Source organism: Schistocerca serialis, chromosome 1 (genome assembly GCF_023864345.2).
Source record: "Schistocerca serialis cubense isolate TAMUIC-IGC-003099 chromosome 1, iqSchSeri2.2, whole genome shotgun sequence".
In the NCBI taxonomy this organism is placed as follows: domain Eukaryota; kingdom Metazoa; phylum Arthropoda; class Insecta; order Orthoptera; family Acrididae; genus Schistocerca; species Schistocerca serialis.
The window spans coordinates 314,081,060-314,100,521 of record NC_064638.1 but is presented as its reverse complement, the minus strand read 5'-3'; the positions used below and the strand labels follow the sequence as shown (position 1 = coordinate 314,100,521).

At 42.6% G+C, this 19,462-nt stretch overlaps 1 protein-coding gene across 2 annotated transcripts in view; it reads left to right on the top strand.

Annotated features, from left to right (window-relative positions):
• The window catches only part of LOC126469658 (leucine zipper putative tumor suppressor 2), a 1,134,623-nt gene that overhangs the window by 169,873 nt on the left and 945,288 nt on the right, over positions 1–19,462 (top strand). For both annotated transcript variants that reach the window (XM_050096795.1, XM_050096804.1), the window contains exon 2: positions 19,328–19,382. The gene's annotated coding sequence lies outside the window, so the exon portion shown is untranslated. The remainder of the gene's footprint in view (positions 1–19,327; positions 19,383–19,462) is intronic.

The window sequence follows — 19,462 nt, the reverse complement described above, 5'->3', positions numbered from 1 at the left end:
TAATTATGCTATTGTCTCTGCCAGAATGTCTCACTTTTATTGAATACTTTCTTACTATCTATCGCTGCAGCTACTGTTTTCGACTATTTACAACGTTCAAAAAAATTTTTTTTATTACAAAAATTTTTCAACAGGATATTTTTTTGACCTAGTTAGGCATGTGGTCGACTTCAGTCATGGTATTTTACCATCCTGGCAGGGTCGCCATTTTCTAACATTCTGCATGTTGTCTGTTTGTTCTATATCGTGTCTCCCTACCACTTTCGCGCAACGACACTCTGAGCGTGTTTTTTAGGGAATTGACTAGTTTGAACCTGGGACCTGTTGCTGGTAAGGACATGCCAGACCACACATGGCATGTAGAATTCAGAAGAGTTCAGTGAGACTAGTGATGATATAACCAAATACTTACTGATTTCAGCGTCAGCTCCACTGCACTCCCTGTAAAAGAATCTTAATACTAACTAAATTTAGTGGAAGGGGTTCAAGGCTTTCCTATTTTTAGTTAGCTGTTAAAATAACGTCGAAAAAGCAGTTAAGTTTACCATTGGAAATTTTATTCTACTCACAAAACATCGTTTATAAATTGCACTATTGATAAAAGGAAATGTTTTAATACAGGATGGTAAAAACCAACTGCGTTCAACAAAAATGTGAACGAATATTCCCTGAATGGGTTTCCAAGTTCTACAATGGATCGAAGGATGACCTATGCCATATCACATCTATAATCTAGGTTTAAATTAAGTTTCATAGAAGAGAAAACTATCAAATTGGTCTACAGTGACCCTCAATTATCTTTAATTACTTATCTAACTTGTCGTAAATTATAGTGGCTGATGTGGCTTCTCAATAACTATACAACAGAAAAATCATCGCGTTTCAGATTTTTACTTCAAGTGGCAAATGTGAACACCGTGAGCTTTAATTGACGATCGACACTAGTATTACGCAAAAAGGGGGTGTAACAGATGAGACTTCTGCAGTTCTGAGTGAAGCTTTATGCGCTGTTATGCGGCATCGCGTGTGTTCATTACCTTGTCGGTGTTCGTCAGGTGGCGGCGGGCAGCACAGCTCCGCTCACTTCGCCATCTCGGAAGCAACTCTCTCCTAACATCTCCTTACTACAATTTACCGAATTTGGTTTAAAAAAAACTAATGGCTGTGTTTTCATCCGACCAATCAGGGTCTCAATGTTAACCTTAAGCTCTGCCTACAAAAATTCTGTCGATCCAATGAGAAACGTTATACTTTTCGAGGTGGGGCAATGTTTTTAAAGTTTGCAACGTAACAGAGACGCGAAAAAGTCTCACGCTAAAACTTGCGGATGGAGTGGCCCTTTTAGTGTTATCGTAAGATCTATACTGTTCTTCTGGAGGGCTCTAGCTTTTAACATGGGCTGAGGGGTGGTCCTGACATAACAGAGACGCGAAAAAGTCTCACGTCAAAACTTGCGGTTGGGTTGTGGTCGTAGCGGTTAGCTGGCGACGTGGGTGTCCGTCCCTTATCGTAGGGCCTTCAGCTTAACACGGTTCTGCTCTCGGCTTCTGTTCTCGTTTCTCCCCTCGGAACTGCGTCTGTCTCACGGTGGGAAGGTATGACATCCATTTAGGCATTCTTTTGTTAGTCTGTGGTATTCCATTTGCTCACTCGTTACTCGTATTACTTTTATTAATTTAATGTCACGATTTATTCGGAGCTATGTGACATGCTACTGGATTTGCTTATCATGCCAGGGTTTTCATGGAAGGTGTTGGATTTGCCTGACAGCTTACACCCTGAACGAAAAACTTCATTATATCAGTGACTTCTTATGATACTGTGGCGAACACAATGCGATTGATTTAATATTATGTCATCACAACTACTAGAGAAGTGATACCATTACTTTTCGTGTTGTAGATGACTTTCATCAGACTTTGCTCAAAACAGTTTTCAAAGAAAGTGAAGAACTGAAAGGTGATCTAGTATTCTGAGCCATGCTTACTTTTAAAGCAGTTAACTCATGTCCCTGATTTGTTTTGCAAATTATGCTCTAGTTTTAATAATCGCCGATACTATGAAAACTGTGTTCCCCATTTTTCTGAAGCGTGGTGCGTGGTTATGTATGAGCTTTTAACCGAATTGATCCGGCACAGCCGGCCGTGTAGCCGAGTGGTTCTAGGCGCTTCAGCCCGGAACTGCACTGGTGCTACGGTAGCAGGTCCAAATCTTGCCTTGGGCATGGATGTGTGTGATGTCCTTAGGTTAGTTAGGTTTAAGTAGTTCTAAGTCTAGGGGTCTGATGACCTCAGATGTTAAGTCCCATAGTGCTTAGAGCCATTTGAACCATTTTTTGATCCGGAGCGCAAACGACGCTCTAGCCCACTTCAGTGATGTCTGACGTGGCGCAGGTATCAAGAGGAGGTTATTATAAGATTAAGCTATTAAATCCACCGGTTTCACTTCGAATCGTTTACAATGTAATCACTGCTTGGGAAGCAAAGGAGCCAACATGCCGATAGGGGAAATATCTAATTCGAAATTGTTCTCACACTGTGAGGAACATGTTAGTGTCTCAGATGTTTGCATAGCTACTGTTGTTTACTTTTCCATCGACCAAATCTAATTGAGTGAATTTAGGTGAGGCAAGTATGGACCATGACACTATTTCTTCGAAATTTTGCTTCCGTATCAAAAGACTCAAATATGTTCCAGGTTCATGAGTGACTTACCAGGAAAAAAAAAATGCAACTTCCTACGTAGCATTACAGTCCACTTTATGTCTTTGTTTGCAGCACCCTCACGGACGCCTTCGAGGTTTCTGGTTAGCAGCACAACCACCAACAACGAGAACGGCATGTTATCGCCTCTCGATTCATCGATCTGTTTGTGATCCTGTACCTGGGTCGCAGTGATGTTTCTCTGCAACGGCTGACAAGGCTCTCCATTGATTAATCCGTATTGCATTCTTTAAAACATTGCAGTTCTTGATAGTGTTAGTAGACCTGTCAGAGCAATGTTTGGACTTGGCGTTACTCTTTTAATTTCGCAATAAAATCGCTAATGGTGGGTTTCCGAAGATAATGACGCGTCAGATCCCGGTGAATTCTGTTTGTTCAATGATTCGCACAAAAAGCGCGACTATGAATCAGACTCCTTGATGCACGATCCGATGTCACACAGTGCTTCTGCAGTGGGATATCTGGAGACATTTAGCTACTAGCGTTTTCCAAACTGATGGTCTGAGCAGCAAAGGTGTGAACAATGAGTTAACTCCGTCCTTTTATTCGCCAATTCTGCTTTTAGTGATAGTTATTGTAAGTACGTTGGAATTCCGGCTCTTCCTTTGATTACATTAGATACACTTTTTCTTGCATAAATCCATAGCGTGCCTATCGTCTCGTAACGCAAAATACATGTTTGCATAATACCTATTTACAAAAAGAGAAATTTGCGAATATTCCCTTCAGAGATGCTAAGTGAAATGGATTTCATGTTTTGGTATTGTAAACTTGTGTTCCTGAATAGTTGATCCCTTCCTGGACCAAAATAAGTGTCTCTAAACATTCGTGTATATTATTCTTATTTCTAGTACTAATTTCATAAACTGAGCTGTTTTTTTTTTTTATTTACGACAGATTTCATTAAGGTATAAATATAGTGGGAGGCAGTAGTTAGTATCACGTCTGCAGGACTTTTTTCGGTTCCCATCTCAAATCATTCGAATTCCGCGCTCTTGAACTCGGAAAACTTAAGCTTGGCTTGGTGCGTCACCCCAAGAAATTAATGTCTATGACATTGTGGAGTGTAAGTGAAGTATGCTAGCTTCTTTTTTTTTATATCGCCTACGACTTTTTTTATCTTGCCTCAATTTGACTATATTTTCAACAGGCCATTTTGTTTGTACATTAATATTTACATTTCATGCGTATTGAATGTATACGACGTATTCAGATTTTCAAGATAACAGGCTTCCAATTCATGCCAATAAATAAATTAAATTTAACCTACGGTAGGTAACTGATAATAAATATTTGTTTTGGCACTTCACCGGTTGTGTGGTATGTTCCCTTCAATTGAATTTATAATCAAATCATAATCTCAAGAATTTAAGTGTCAATTTTTTCTGCCTGCTTGTCATCATAGTTTTAACATATACTTGGGGGTGGGGGTGTAGGGGGAGGATACAATACATATTACAAGCTCTGAAAGGAATTTAAACATCTTTCAAAAGTCTAATGGGCTAAATCATTTATTAATGACCTTGAAAATGTTGTTAACCGTTCTCGTCTCTAAAACTATACTTGATGGGCTATTTTCTGCAATGAAGTATCAACTGCTAATTAAACCAACTAGGTGTTCAGGAATATTCCTTCTCCTTCTTTTTTTAACAGATTTAAAAATTATAATCAGAAAGCACCCTTTAAATATCAAGTTACAATTTATTCAGAGGCAGAAATACACTTGGTTGATGGGCTGAGAACCTTGCCACTCCCTTTTAACAAGGCCATAGTCACGACTGCTCACAACAACCTCTAAAAGAATACACTGGTGTCAATCTGCAACACACCAGATTACTTTAAACTAAAAATTTTAACAACTCTCACAAACACATAAACTATGCACCCTGTAGGAGGGATGGAAATGGTACAAAACACTCACATTAAAAAGAAATTACTTGCCACCGAAAGTGCAACTTGTTTTTAAAAGAAAACTTTTACGATGGAAGGGTGGCAACTTTATATACTAAAATGACCATTTAAATAAAACCCATGAAATGCAGTCTTACATAAAATGTACAAACATGCTCTACATTACACATATACTGCCTCTCAAGATGATAGACAAGATAAAAACATATTTCAGGAATTCGGCCTTTACACCTGCAGCAATAAATTCGTTAACACCGAATCTGGCAAACATGACAGAGGCAGCTATTAACGTACGGCAGACCGACCGACAGACAGACAGACACTAACTGCCTAACAAATGCGGACGAGAGGCTGATCAAGAAAACAAGTAGAATTTAACAAGTAAACGAAACAACATATCACGAGTGTCTGCGATGTCTGGCGAAGACCTGGCGCAGCACCGCCAAAACGCTCTCCCGAACCGTCCGCTGCCAGCCGCCTCAATGGACGCAGGAAGGCGCGCCGATCTCCCGTCTCACGGCGTCTTAGCTCGCGCCGGCCAGACCGATGTCATGGGTTGACTCCTGTTGCTCTCATGTTGGCTGCGAAGGCGCGGCCCGGCCCGCTGGACTGACGTGGCGACCTCACATGCACCGACGCTTAAGACGGACAAGTCATCTTGTGTCCCAGTGCTCGACCGACCAACCGATCGATCCAACCGCTGATGACCACTGTCTGAACAAACTCGAGCAGACTGGTGGCCTAACACATACTAGCACTCCGGACGACAGACAGACACTGACTGCCCCTCACTGCCTGGCTGACCAACTGACCAGACTCGCCGCCTAGCGAGTTTTTTTTTTTCTTTATTGTGATTTCATTCCCCTGCCCCATATGGGCAGGGGAGGGCTGTCAGTGGCACAATCCACCGCTCTTCAGCCGAGTGACAGGACAACTTAAAATAAGAATAAAATGTTACATACATAAGGCGATAAAGGGGAACTTAAAACAGAATAACGGGGGAAAATGGAGGTAAAAACTATAGACTAACATGGAGACATTCATGGAGGACAGTTAAAAAAAGTCACCAGAAAGTTGAGAAACACAGTTGGCGATTCTTCAAAACTCAGAGAAGACACTGAATGGACATGCACATGTTAAAAGTGGGCCACAGTAGTAAAAACACTCCGGAACAACACACTTAAAACCCACTTGGAGCACACACGACGAAGAATAAAACTGCCAGGAGGGACCTGCCGAGGGAAAGGGCAGAGAGGATGGAAAAGGAGGGAAGAGCAAGGGGCAGCAGGGGAAGCGGCGGGAGGAAGAGAGGAGGGGCATCAGTGAGTACACGAAGAGGCAGGAGACACAAGGGGTGGGAGATGAAGAGGGAAGACAGGGCAGGAGGGAGTGCAGAGACACTGAAAGGAGGCACAAGAGATGGAGGGGGAGTAGGAGGGGGAAGACGCTCAGGAGGAGAGCCGCCTAGCGAGCTCATAGTGCCCCTTAAATGCACGTGAACAGGCTACCTTTCCCACCAGAGGGAGACACCATAGTTGCGATTGCCACAGCGGCGCCACCGCCAGAAACGGAGGGCGACTGCTTCACACTACGCGCTGCGGCTCGCTCTTCAAAACAGCAATTTTTATCACGGCTCAGGTAGTAAGGAGTTCTTGCGGTAGGTTGCGTGGTTGACAGATGTCAAATGGTCGTCGGTGTATGTGGAAGCTCTGCACTACGTCTCCCCTACCCATCCCATGGGTGGACTGGCAGGCCAGTCCATTCGCTGAATATTTCTCTTTCGAAGAACTCCCCCACTGGCGCAGTTCGATGCGGTCGCTATGTGTTATCCATAAAAAGGTCAGGGCCGCATGGACCCACAAAAAGACTCACGTTGGAAAAAGAGTACAGTGCCACAATAACGTTGAGCGATGAAACTTGGTGAGATTTTGAGGCCAGTATACCCATCACGCATTATGCTCGCCCCTCCCCCCCCCCCTCCCCCCTATAACACCTGGACCAAGAAAACGATCATGTTTGACAACGTTTCTGGATGCATTACGTGTTCCCAGCCCTCACCACATCAGGGTAAATCCAGAATCACTGCCGGCCGAAGTGGCCGAGCTGTTCTAGGCGCTACAGTCTGGATCCGCGCGACCGCTACGGTTGCAGGTTCGAGTCCTGCCTTGTGCATGGATGTGTGTGACGTCCTTAGGTTAGTTAGGTTTAAGTAGTTCTAAGTTCTAGGGGACTGACCACCTCAGAAGTTAAGTCCCATAGTGCTCAGAGCCATTTGAACCATTTGAACCAGAATCACTACTCATACTGAATCCGCCCTCACATGAGAAAAGCCCATGGCCCCATTATCTACTAACTACCCTCTTGACAGGGTGGCAAACGGAGCCATCGATATTCAGGTGTATGCACATTGTTTTTTCATGTCCCTTCAACTGACACGTGTTGCGGAGCAAGTCACGCTGACCTCACGCCCTGCGACGTCCAACTGGGAGTCCTCTAGCAACAGGCCTCCACGCTTTTAATTCATTTCCACGGAGCAGTTAATATGTTAGTTAAGTTTTGCAGAGCATTGTGTCATTTGTAGTCAGATCAATAAGAAGCCGCTTGCATATTGCCTTTCCAGTAATTTTAAAAAAAATCTACATACTCTGACAATGAGCGGTCGTTCCACAATGGCGTCTCGCCAAACGATACGCTGCAAATGTGGTTAAATTGGAGCGCATATCTTTTTATTTACGAAAGCAATACAGCGCACGAGCAGAAGGCAAATTTTCCCTATGTTATATATAGAGACAGTCTGGGTTGGCAAAGTTATTTTTATTCCAAATAACGCGACTCGCTTGGTTAAGGCTACCTCAGATTTTGTAAAAGAAAAGGAGGAGGAGGAGATTAGTGTTTGACGTCCTGTCGACAACGAGGTCATTGGGGACGGAGGACAAGCTCGGATTAGTGAAGGAATTCGGTCATGCCCTTTCGAAGGAACCATCCCGGCATCTGCCTGAAACGATTTAGGGAAACCACGGAAAACCTGAATCAGGATAGCCGGACGCGGGTTTGAACCGTCGTCCTCCAGAATGCGAGTCCAGTGTGCTGACCACTGCACCACCTCGCTCGGTGTAAAATAAAAGGAAAAGCAACGATGTAAATAAACAAAATTGCGAGGTAAAGGGCATGGTAAGTTCAACTTTTTAAATAATTTTTAAAATGTTAATTTCGTTTTTTAGTACTCACGAAAGGCTATCAAAGCGCTAAATATCACCGGCTGGTAAAGTGGTTAGTCAGAACGGTGGAAATAAACCATTTAAAGGAAGAACCGACGAACGAAATAAACTCGAAGAAGATCATGTGTGACATAAAAAGCACTAAGACAAGGGATAAATGTATGAAGGCAAACATAAAGGGGAGGAAAGGGCACAGACAAATAAAGTAACGAAAAATACCTTGAAGTAGAATAGCCAGGTGAAGCGCAACCATACGTACATAGAAAGAACTGCCACGGCCAGATGTAAACTAGAGTGCAGATGAAAACTCTGCTCCCGCCGGAAGTTCGAGTCCTCCCTCGGGCATGGGTGTGTATGTTGTTCTTAGCATAACTTAGTTTAAGTAGTGTGTAACACTAGGGACCGGTGGCCTCAGTAGTTTGGTCCCATAGGAATTCATACACATTTGAGTACTTGAAAACTCTGCTGCCTGCGCCGCGCTCGATGGTTCTTTTTTTAGATGACTTATTACCATCGTTCTGACTAACTGTCCTGTCAGCCGGTGCTACATAATGCTTCGATAGCCATTCGTTAGTGTTAGTTTGGTTTTTTAAATATTTTAAAATAATTTTTAAGGATTTATCGCAGCTTAGAACCATGTCCCTTAATTTGTGGTTTTGTATTATGACATCCCCGCTTTTACTTCTCTTTTAGAAAACGTGAGGAAGCCTTAACGAGGCGAAACGCGTTATTTGTAATAAAAATAACTTTGCAACCGAGACTGTTTCCATATACGATCACGGAACCGGTTGATGTACCGATCAGCCCATCATGGAATAGAATAAGCTTTACATTTTGCCTATTTTAAGTTCGAATTGTCACACTATTGTAACGAGAATAGTATTTTAGCATCAACAACAGGAGAGCTCAACAGAGGATCCAAACAACGCGGCAGCGTCAGTGGGAGATGGAGATGGAGATGGAGGTGGTGGGTGGTGGGTGGAGGATGGTGGATGGTGGTGGGTGGTGCTGGGTGCTGCCGGCAGCCGCTGCCTGTCGCCGTGTAATTAATCCCAGTCCGGCCCGGGCCGACCTTTCAGCTTATGGCTATTGCTTTCACTCGGCAGTAATGGCGGCGCGCGGTCACGGCCGCTCGCGGACAAATAATTGGAGAGCTGATGTCATGGCGGCCGCGGCTGACTCACAGCGAGAGTCCGCGCTCTTCCGTCCTGCCGTGTAATTACCTGACGTCATCGGAAGCGTGATTGCTGACGGCGATCGCGGCATTCGGCCCGGCCTCGTTTTATTTGGGCTGCCGCGTCTGCTGCGATAGCAGGCACGTTCCACACGCCGGGAATAAGCGGCAGGTGGGAAGGGAAACGGGAAGGCTCCGCACTCGCCAGTTGCGTTGGAGATTCGCGGGCAGCTCACTCCCACACGTTGTGCGCCAAAGGTCCGTCTGCAGACTCTGATGCTGCAAACACACAGGACAAGGTTCCATGAGAAAAGATAGAGAGCACACACACACACACACACACACACACACACACACACATATATATATATATATATATATATATATATATATATATATATATATATGCCTGGCAGAGGGTTCAATGAACCACCTTAAGGCTGCCTCTGTATCGGTCCACTCTCGAATGGCGCGCAGGAAAAACGAGCACTTAAATTTTTGTGTGTGAGCCATGATTTCTCTTACTTTATCGTGATGATTATTTCGCCCTAGGAGGGTGAGTGCCAACAGACTGTTTTCGCAATAGGAGGAGAAAATTGGTGACGGAAATTTCACGAGAAGATTCCGTCGCAACGAAAAACTCCTTTGATTTAATGATTGCCACTCCAATTTATGTATCATACCTGGAGCACTATCCCCACTATTTCGCGATAATACAGAACGAGCCGCCCTTCCTTGAGCTTTTTCGATGTCATCCGTCAGTCCCACCTAATGCGGATCCCACACTGCACAGCAATACTCCAGAATCTGGCGGACAAGCGTGGTTTAAGCTGTCTAAAAGTAGACCTGTTGCACCTTCTAAGGGTTCTGCCAATGAATCGCAGTCTTTGGTTTGCTCTACCCACAACATTATTTATTTGACCGTTGAATGTACTGCCTTTAGATTTGTGTGACTTATCGCGTAATCGAAATTCAGCGGACTTCTTTTAGTACTCATGTAACTTCACACTTTTCTCTACTCAGAGTCAATTGCTACTTTTCGCAACATGCAGATATCTTATCTAAATCGTTTTGCAATTCGTTTTGGTCATATGATGACTTTACAAGACGGTAAATGACAGCATCATCTGCAAACAATCTAAGACGGATACCCAGATTGTCTCCTATGTCGTTAATGCAGCTGCTTGATCAGACGAGTCCATTTCAGGGGTAGCCAGAAATGGACTCGTCTGATCAAGCGGGTTAAAGATTTCCTTTCTCCTTGATTCGGTGCCCACTGCCGTTATAATTGAGGATGTCGTTGGGTCAGTACGGGAACACTTAGAAGTCGTCTGCTGCAAAGTCCTATGTTCAACAACTGGACGGTGTGCTCCAAAAACTTATGCCTGCACCAGCATTGCACTCTGTCGTCAAAGGTGCACTGATCGCCGCCTGACTTGGTTTTTTTTCTGTGACGCGTAGACGTCCAATTCCTTTGTGTCTATTCGTGGTTTCACCACCCTTCCAACGAGACAACAGTAACAAGCCGACAGCCGACCAGCTTCGCCGCTTTAGAGACGCTCTTTCCTAGGCGCCGGGTCATAACACTTTGCTTGTTACACTTGGTCGATGGCCGTGTCCGGATACACTGTCATCAACGCGAAGCACAACTTTGAACCCACCAGCCTATTTCGTGGTGGAGTACATGTTCGGAGTTACGGAGCCTGTGACATACACCTTGGCCTCGTCGGACCTGCGATAGTATTCGAAGGCACCATGACAGTTGCGGACTGCATGAACATTACTGTGGGCCACCTGCATTCTTACATGCGTTAAGCCTTCCCCTATGGTGATGGAATCTTCCAGCTGGGCATCAGTCTATGCCACGAGATCTGAATCTTTCTACAAGCGTTTGAGAAGCACTCGAGAAAATACATTGGCCATCCGAACCCAGGGGAACACATCTGTCAACCTGTAATTAATGGGTATTGCGTGATCTGTGTAAACATGCCGTGCCATATAGCTCCTGAAACAAGGAGTTGTCGAACCAATGCCACGAATGCTGGAGTATTGCGTTCCAAATGTGGACAAACCCTCTAGTATGGTATTTCTATCTTTTCTTCTTCTTCCTACTCCGCTTTTCCTTTACACTGTACATTCATACTATTATGCAGAAAACCATTAGCTCTCAAAATCAGACCGATGGCCTTGCTACAAATGATATTTCTCAAAATAGATTTCCTTGCTCTATCTTGTTTCAGTGGCTCTTCGTTTGTTATATGTGTAATCTTGTCTCTACGTTTTCGATAGAGCGTCTGAAAATTCTCTAATTATATTCGATAATTTAATTTAGGTTTCTAGCGCATACAGTACCGTAGTTAGCATGTGATATTTAATTATTTTTCTCTTCAGTCAATGTATTAAACTGCCCACATTTACCATGCACCTTATAGAGGCTGGGTAGTATGCGTGTCTCAACAATGCAGATAGCCGTACCGTAGGTGCAACCACTACGGAGGGCTATCCGTGAGAGGCCAGACAAACGTGTGGTTCCTGAAGAGGGGCAGCAATCTTTTCAGTAGTTGCACGAACAGTCTGTATGATTGACTAATGTGGCCTTGTAACATCAGCCAACACGGCATTGCTGTGGTGGTACTACGAACGGCTAAAAGCGCCGGCCGGAGTGGCCGTGCGGTTCTGGGCGCTACAGTCTGGAGCCGAACGACCGCAACGGTCGCAGGTTCGAATCCTGCCTCGGGCATGGATGTGTGTGATGTCCTTAGGTTAGTTAGGTTTAATTAGTTCTAAGTTCTAGGCGACTGATGACCTTAGAAGTTAAGTCGCATAGTGCTCAGAGCCATTTGAACGGCTAAAAGCAAGGGGAAGCTTCAGCCGTTATTTTTCCTGAGGGGCAGTCAGCTCTACCGTATGCTTAAATGATGGAGTCTTCTTGAGCAAAATACTTCGGAGGTAAAATAGCCTCCTGTTCGGATCTCCTGGGAAGAGGGGGGGGGGGGAGGGGGGACTACTACTCAGGAATATGTCATCAGGAAAACAAAACTGGCATTATTGGAGTCGGGGCGTGGAATGTTAGATTAGTGAGATAAGCAGGTTACAGGATTTAAAAAAGCGTAGTGAGTAAGTTTAACGTAGGTATAGTGGCAATTAGCGAACTGCTATGGGAGAAAGAACAGGATTTTTGATCAGGTTAGTACAGGATTATCAAGACAAAATCAGATAGGGGTGATCAAGTGTAGGCCCAATACTGAATAAGAAAATAGGAATGCAGGTAAGTTACTTTGAACAAAGGAGTGAACGCATTATCGAAGCTAAGATAGAAATTAAGCCAATACCTACCACAATAATACAAATTTGTCAGCTAGCTCCGCAGATGATGGAGTGATTGAAAGAATGTGTGATGAGTTAAAAGAAATAATTCAGATAAATAAGGGAGCGCAAAATATAATTGTAATGGGAGATTAGAATTCGATCGTAGGAAACGGAAGAGAAGGAAATATAGTAGGAGAACATGAACTAAGGGAAAAGAATTAAAGAGCAAGCTATCCCGTAGAACTTTTCACAGAGCATAATTTACTCAGTGCTAACACTTCGTTTAAGAATCATCATAGAAGGTTTTATTCACGGATGAGACGTGGAGACACTGCTACGTTTCGACTTATTAGATGCTGGTAAGTGAGAGACGGATGTGGACTCTGACTATAATTTATTGGTTATGAACTGCAGATAAATCTGAAGAAACAGCAAAAAATGTACGAAATTAAGGATATGGCACTCAAATAAATTGAAGGCATCTGAGGTTGATGGGAGTTTCGTGGAGAGTATGAGGCAACGTTTGACTGCAATAGGGGAAAAATATACAATAGAAAATGATTAGGTAGCTTTAAGAGATGAAATAGGTAAAGCAGCAGAGAATCACATACGTAAAAAGACAGGGACTAATGGAAACCTTGGGATAACTCGGGAGATCTTTCATTTTATTGATCAAAAGAGCAATTAGAAAATACAGCAAATGAAGCTAACGAAAAGGAATTAAGATGTCTTAAAAATGAGACTGAGAGAAATTGCAAAGTGGCTAAGTAGGAATTGGTAGAGAGCAATTACAAGACTGTAGAAGCAAGCGTAACTAGGAGAGAGACAGATGGTGCCTATACGGTCACTGAAGAGAACACTGGAGTAAAAGAGAAGCAACTGTATGAATATCAACACCTGAGAAGCAAGCCAGTACTAAGGAAAGAAGGGAAGGCTGTAAGGTGGAAGGGTTAATATAATACGAAGCAACTTGAGGATAATAGTATAGAAAGATAAGAAGACGTAGGTGAAGATGAGATGGGAGATTTGATACTGCAAGAATAATTTGACAGAGCACTGAAATACATAAGTGGGAACAAGGCCCTTTGAATAGGCAACATTTCCTCAGAATAACTGAGATTCTGAGGAGAGCCAGACACGACAAAAATGCTGCACCTGGTATGGGAAATAACCTCAGACTTCCGGAAGAATGTAATAACTCTAATTCCAAAGAAAACAGGTGCTGACAGATGAGGATACTACAGAACTATCATTTAAATAAGTCATAGTCGCAAAATATTCACAATTTATTTACAGAAGAATGGATAAACAGGCAGAGGCTGACCACAAGGATCATTTTGGGTTCCAGAGAAATGTAAGGACACGTCAGGCAATACTGAACCTACGACTCACTTTAGAAGATACGTTGAAGAAAGGCAACGCCGTTATAGATTTAGAGAAAGTTTTTATCAATGTTGCTTAGACTACATGTCTGAAATTGTCAGTGTAGATGGGATAAAATAAAGGAGTCGAAAGGTTATTAACAAACTTGTAGAGAGGCCAGACTGCAGTCGAAATGCATGAAAGGGAAGCCATATTTGAGAAGGGGGTGAGACTGGGCTGTAGCCTAATTCTGCTATTATTCAACCTGCACATTAAACAAGCTGTGAAGGAAATCAAGGAGAAATTTGGAAAGAGATTATGGTTCAGGGCGACAAGTAATAACTTTGCGATTTGCTGATGACATCGTAGTTCTCTGAGGCGCCATAGACTTTGAAGAGCAGTTGAATGGAATGGATAGTGTCTTTGGGAAAGTTTATAAGATGAACATCAACGAAAATAAAAAGTTGGTAATGGAATGTAATCAAAGTAAATCAGGCGATAATGAGGAAGAAAATTAAGAAATTAGATATTAGAAGTAGTAGATGATGATCGATATTTTGGCAGCAAAATATTTGATGATGACCGAAGTAGGGAATATATAAAAGCAGACTAGCAACAGGAAGATAAATATTCCTAATAAAGAGGGATCTGTTAACATCTAATATAAATTTAAGTGTTAGAAAATCTTTCATGGAGGTATTTGTCTGGATTGTAGACTTGTATGGAAGCGAAATGTGGACGATAGGCAAATTCTGACAAGTAGCAGCTTTGGAAGTGGTGCTGTAGAAGAACGATGAAGACCATATGGGAGGGTAGAATCGCAAATGAGGTCGTAGTGAGTTGAAATGGAGAAAAAAGAAATTTATAGCACAATTTGACCAGAAGAAGGGATCGGTTGATAGGGCACATCCTAAGGCATTAACTTTATATTGTTATCAACTTCGTAATGGAAGAAAGTCTGTCTGTGTGTGTGTGTGTGTGTGTGAGGGGGGGGGGGAGGAATAAGATGTTACTAATCGATGTTTGGGTAGTTATGCAGAGGTGAAGTGACTTGTACTAGGATGAAGAACTACATCAGTCTTTGGATTGAAGACGACAATGATAACAACAATATTAAACATGTTGGTCAACAGAAGAAGTGCCGCTTTGGCTATGGCAATTCGACAAGAGATTTGATTCGTGCAACATGAGTTTCTTGTCACGTATTTGAATAACCTTTTCCATCTCGATTGATCGCAATCTAATAGGCAAGAAAATATCATTGTGATATATCCCCATTAAGTTTGTATTTTATACATCAACATCTATGCTTTGTTCTTGCAAGGGACAATTACTATACCATAGATATTTTTGCATTTTGTATAAAGCCGCTCTTTAGTCAGCCCATTTCACTTAATTATTCACTCACCTCTCTTAAAATCTCTAAACTCTTTCTAGCTCTTTTCGTCAACAGTTTATTGATTGTTTCCCCACGAGTAAGCTACCCTCGCTTTTTTTTTTAAAAAAAAAGAATTACGTTTCATTCTCTGACCCGTAGTGAGCAGGTAACTGTTACGAGTTTCAGCTCATTGCAGAGAGGGGTTCTTTTCATCCAAATGGGAGTACGTCAGACGGATTCCCAATAGGGAATATTTGGGAGGGGATTACCAGTTACTCTATTTGCCTAACAGCCAAGAGAAACCTTCAGAAATCCTTTGTCGGAACCAGGAAATGACAGCTATTTTTAATTTGTTCCTAACACAGCATGTGGTAGCCAAAACTACGGAGTTCAAATGTTCCTTCGAGTATTTTTGTGTGTTTATAAGAAAATAAAGTCGATAACTTACTAGATAAGAGCAGTATACACCATTAGATATTGAATAGCTACAAAGTCTGCCTCACGAATTCCCAGTTTTAGCATTATTGTTGTCTCCAAGATTCAAACTTAATTTGCTTTTAACCAAAAATAATTCTATATACTTTTTTATTTCATTGTATTCATGATATAGCGCTCTGGTAGGATATCATATTAGTTTTGTTCATGGTCTCTAGACGCTCCCTTTTAAAGGGAAAGACCCAGGAGAGCACAAAGAAGTGGCTGTGTGACGATTCCTCGCCAGTTACAGGACAAAGAGGTCCTCACGTTTGTTCTGCCGTAGGGTCTGCTTTTTCCTTGCTCTCTACAAGCACAGCAAGTGAGACGTTTTGAGATATCTGCACTAGAGAGACAACGAAGGTTTGCCTTGCTTGGCGGTTGCTTGCCGACACAGGCCGAACGTTGCCGAAACACTCCGAAGAAGTGGCTTGCGTTCCCGCGCGTGACAGCCAACGGCCGGTAATTTGGCGCGAGGCGACGAGGCCGCTGTTTATGGCCCCCCAGTCTCCCACCTCTAACCACTCACTTACGTCTACTACCAGCTCATTCCTTGATTAGCGGTGGCACCCTCGGCGATATGTTGTCCCTCATAAGCGCCTCAAGAGAGCGAGTGGGGTGCGCAAACACGTGAAACAGTGTGCCGGGAAGCTGCCAGCATTTGCTGCCAAATATCTCACCCCGGTGTCGCTGTTGGCCTCGGGGTTTACACATCACACTAACCAGGCCAATCTCTCCTCCTCTCAGATCAACGAAGTAACTGTCTCATTTCTGACATTAAAGTAGCGTCTGTTAGAAGATATCTACATTACTATTCGTTATATTTGGAGGGAGGTACAGCTGTCACATTTTTATATTGAATTTATACGTTTAGACAATGGTCTTCCATCATTAGCCTTTTCTCCTGATGGCGGGACAGTGGATGCAGCATTGATATCTTGCTACTACGAGTATTTGATCAATTTAAAATTGTATTATGTCGTTGAAGTCCTCTTCGATAACTCTTCAAATACCATAGAAAAACATATGTAGTAACCGGTAAAGAAATGCTGGTTTCATGATACGGAAGCTGTAAACGTTAGCAACTGTTTGAGGACGTCAGAAAATTTGCTCCGTTATACGCAGTTACTTAGAAAGAATGCATCTCCATATCTTTACTTATTGAAGACATATTTGGAGTGGCCTGTCTGAGCAAAAATGCAGGCTATTTAGTTCAATTACACATAGTTGTGTCAAAGGAAATAAAGGTTATTCGTTGATATTTTCGGTTTGCAGCGCATTTACCTAGTGCTTGATGCTTGTAATTTTAGCTATTTGTCACATTCAATGTGCGGCAGTCCACAAATGAGGAAAATATTGTGCGAACATTGTTATAAAAAGACAACTTACGTGGAAAAAGTGTTTATGAAATTCAAGGAAGAGAAAGTTCAAGTATTAAAATACTGCATAGCCAGGAAATTAAAATTTCGATATTTTGAAATTAAAGTACTTGCAATGGTAACCAGTTTCTATGTGCTACAGTAGTGGAAATCAATGTAAAGGCATGCAGATTTGCAGGAAAATTAACATATTGGTTGGAATAGTTGGCTCTGAGCACTATGGGACTTAACATCTTAGGTCATCAGTCCCCTGGAACTTAGAACTACTTAAACCTAACTAACCTAAGGACATCACACACATCCATGCCCGAGGTAGTATTCGAACCTGCGACCGTAGCAGTCCCGCGGTTCCGGACTGCAGCGCTAGAACCGCACGACCACCGCGGCCGGCTTGGAATAGTTGTGTACAGTGTGTATGCAGTAGTATGAGATCCAGTATACCGACAAATGCAGTCAAATGGTATAGCATTTGATGCCAGATGTACAGTATGTAACAAGACATCAATAATTCATGTGGTAGAGGGCGGAACTCGGTATAAAGGCAGTCGACTTTGTGGGGTATTAGTGTGTTCGTTCAAATGGCTCTGAGCACTATGGGACTTAGCATCTGCGGTCATCAGTCCCCTAGAACTTAGAACTATTTAAACCTAACTAACCTGAGGACATCACACACATCCATGTCCGAGGCAGGATTCGAACCTGCGACCGTAGCTGTCGTGCGGTTCCAGACTGAAGCGCCTAGAACCGCTCGGCCACAAGGCCGGCAGTGTTTTGTACGTACTTTTCCTGCAGGCAGGAAATAGACACCATTAGTGACAGTGCATATTGTGTTCATAAACCACGACTGTGATATAGCCACGCGGAATACAGTTATCGTGTAACGAAAAAGTAAAAATCGGTGCGTAGATAGAAATGGGACTCGCTAATCATCAGATCGCCAACAGGTTGAACCTTTCAAGTGCAGTTACATTTCGGCCCACGATATGGTAAAAACGGAAAATATTGGCAAATAGAAAACTACCTGAGACATCGAAACGATTACTTTTGCACAAAGCACCGACCACAAACAGTTATTCTTCTCAATTGGTTGCGGATTTACAGTTGCAAGCAACTGCCAGACGTGTACGACAAATTTTGTCAAATGAAAGCATCTTACATTCAAAAAACGACTACAGAAACCTGCCCTTACACCCGAACATAAACAGGCTAGATTGGTGTTTCCTGAAAAATATATGTCATGGACTTGAGAATTGGATAAAGTGATCTTCAGTGATGAGAAGTGGCTTAATTTGGATAGTCTGGATGGATTTCAGTTTGATCGGCATGATTTGAGAACAGAGCAGCAATTAAGAATGCGCAGAAATTGCTATAGAAGTGTTATGATTTTGGCAGCATTTGCACTCGCGCATTGGTTAGGTGAACGCAAGAGTGAATTTGGTATTTACACTGAGATGTCAGAGACAGAATGGATTAGAATGTCTGAGGACCTAAGGGGCGAAAGTCTAATGTTTCAACAAGGTAATGCAATAATGTGCCTGTGCAAGTTTTTGCACAAAAAAAGTGGTTTGAAGATAAAGATATCGATGTCTTGCCCTGGCTTGCACTTAGCTTGGATTTAAACTAGGTAGAAAACCTTTAGGGAATAATTGCAAGGCGCGTTTACCGCAAAGGAAGGAAATTTGAGGCCGTATGTGAGTTGAAAAGCGCGATACGGGAAACGCTAACAAAATTAATGCAGAGGAGAATTTTTGCGGTAATTAGGAAGAACAGAGATTGGATAAAGTAGTAGCGCAATAACACAACAGGACAATGAGTTCCTTTATAGCCGTTTCCATCCACGAAATACAAACGCCTTAGCTTGCTATTCGCGTTATGAAGGAAACTAATTCCGTCGTGACTGTTTCTGTTCTACATGTATCTACTGCTTCTCAAAAAATCCGATACATTGTGTATCACTTTCGTAAGAACCCTGCCTTTATACAGATTACCACTACTGTACAACCTTCAAATCCTAAAAATTGTGGAAGCTTACTGTTTTATTGGTGATACTACACTTGGTGTAAAATATTTTTAGATGACCTGTCTGAATACCTGCGGTTGTCGGAGATGTCATCCGGCTGCACTCCCACAAGATGTCTGCACATTTTATATGCCACCAGAAACTTAAATTTCACATTATTATTATAATATGACCCTAAGATAAGTGTTATGAACTGCCTCTAGCCGTTATTAACCAATGGTACCTGATGCTCACGATCAGTAGTAAACAATTACTATTCAGTAAGCAACCGCTGCCACCCTCTAAGGTTAGCATTTGCAGTCAACGAAGCATTCTGGTTATTACTGTTGTCATTTTCTCGTCTGTTGCTATTTTAATTATAGTATTATTTTTCTTACAGATTTAAAAGTGGGCCACATCTCGCGGAAAAGGGAGGCGCCCTGGAGTCGGATGTGGTGAGTACTCTGTCATTATACCCTTTCCTGGTCTGGTTATAGTTCCTTCAACAGTTAACGCTAAAAACTGTGGAAATTAT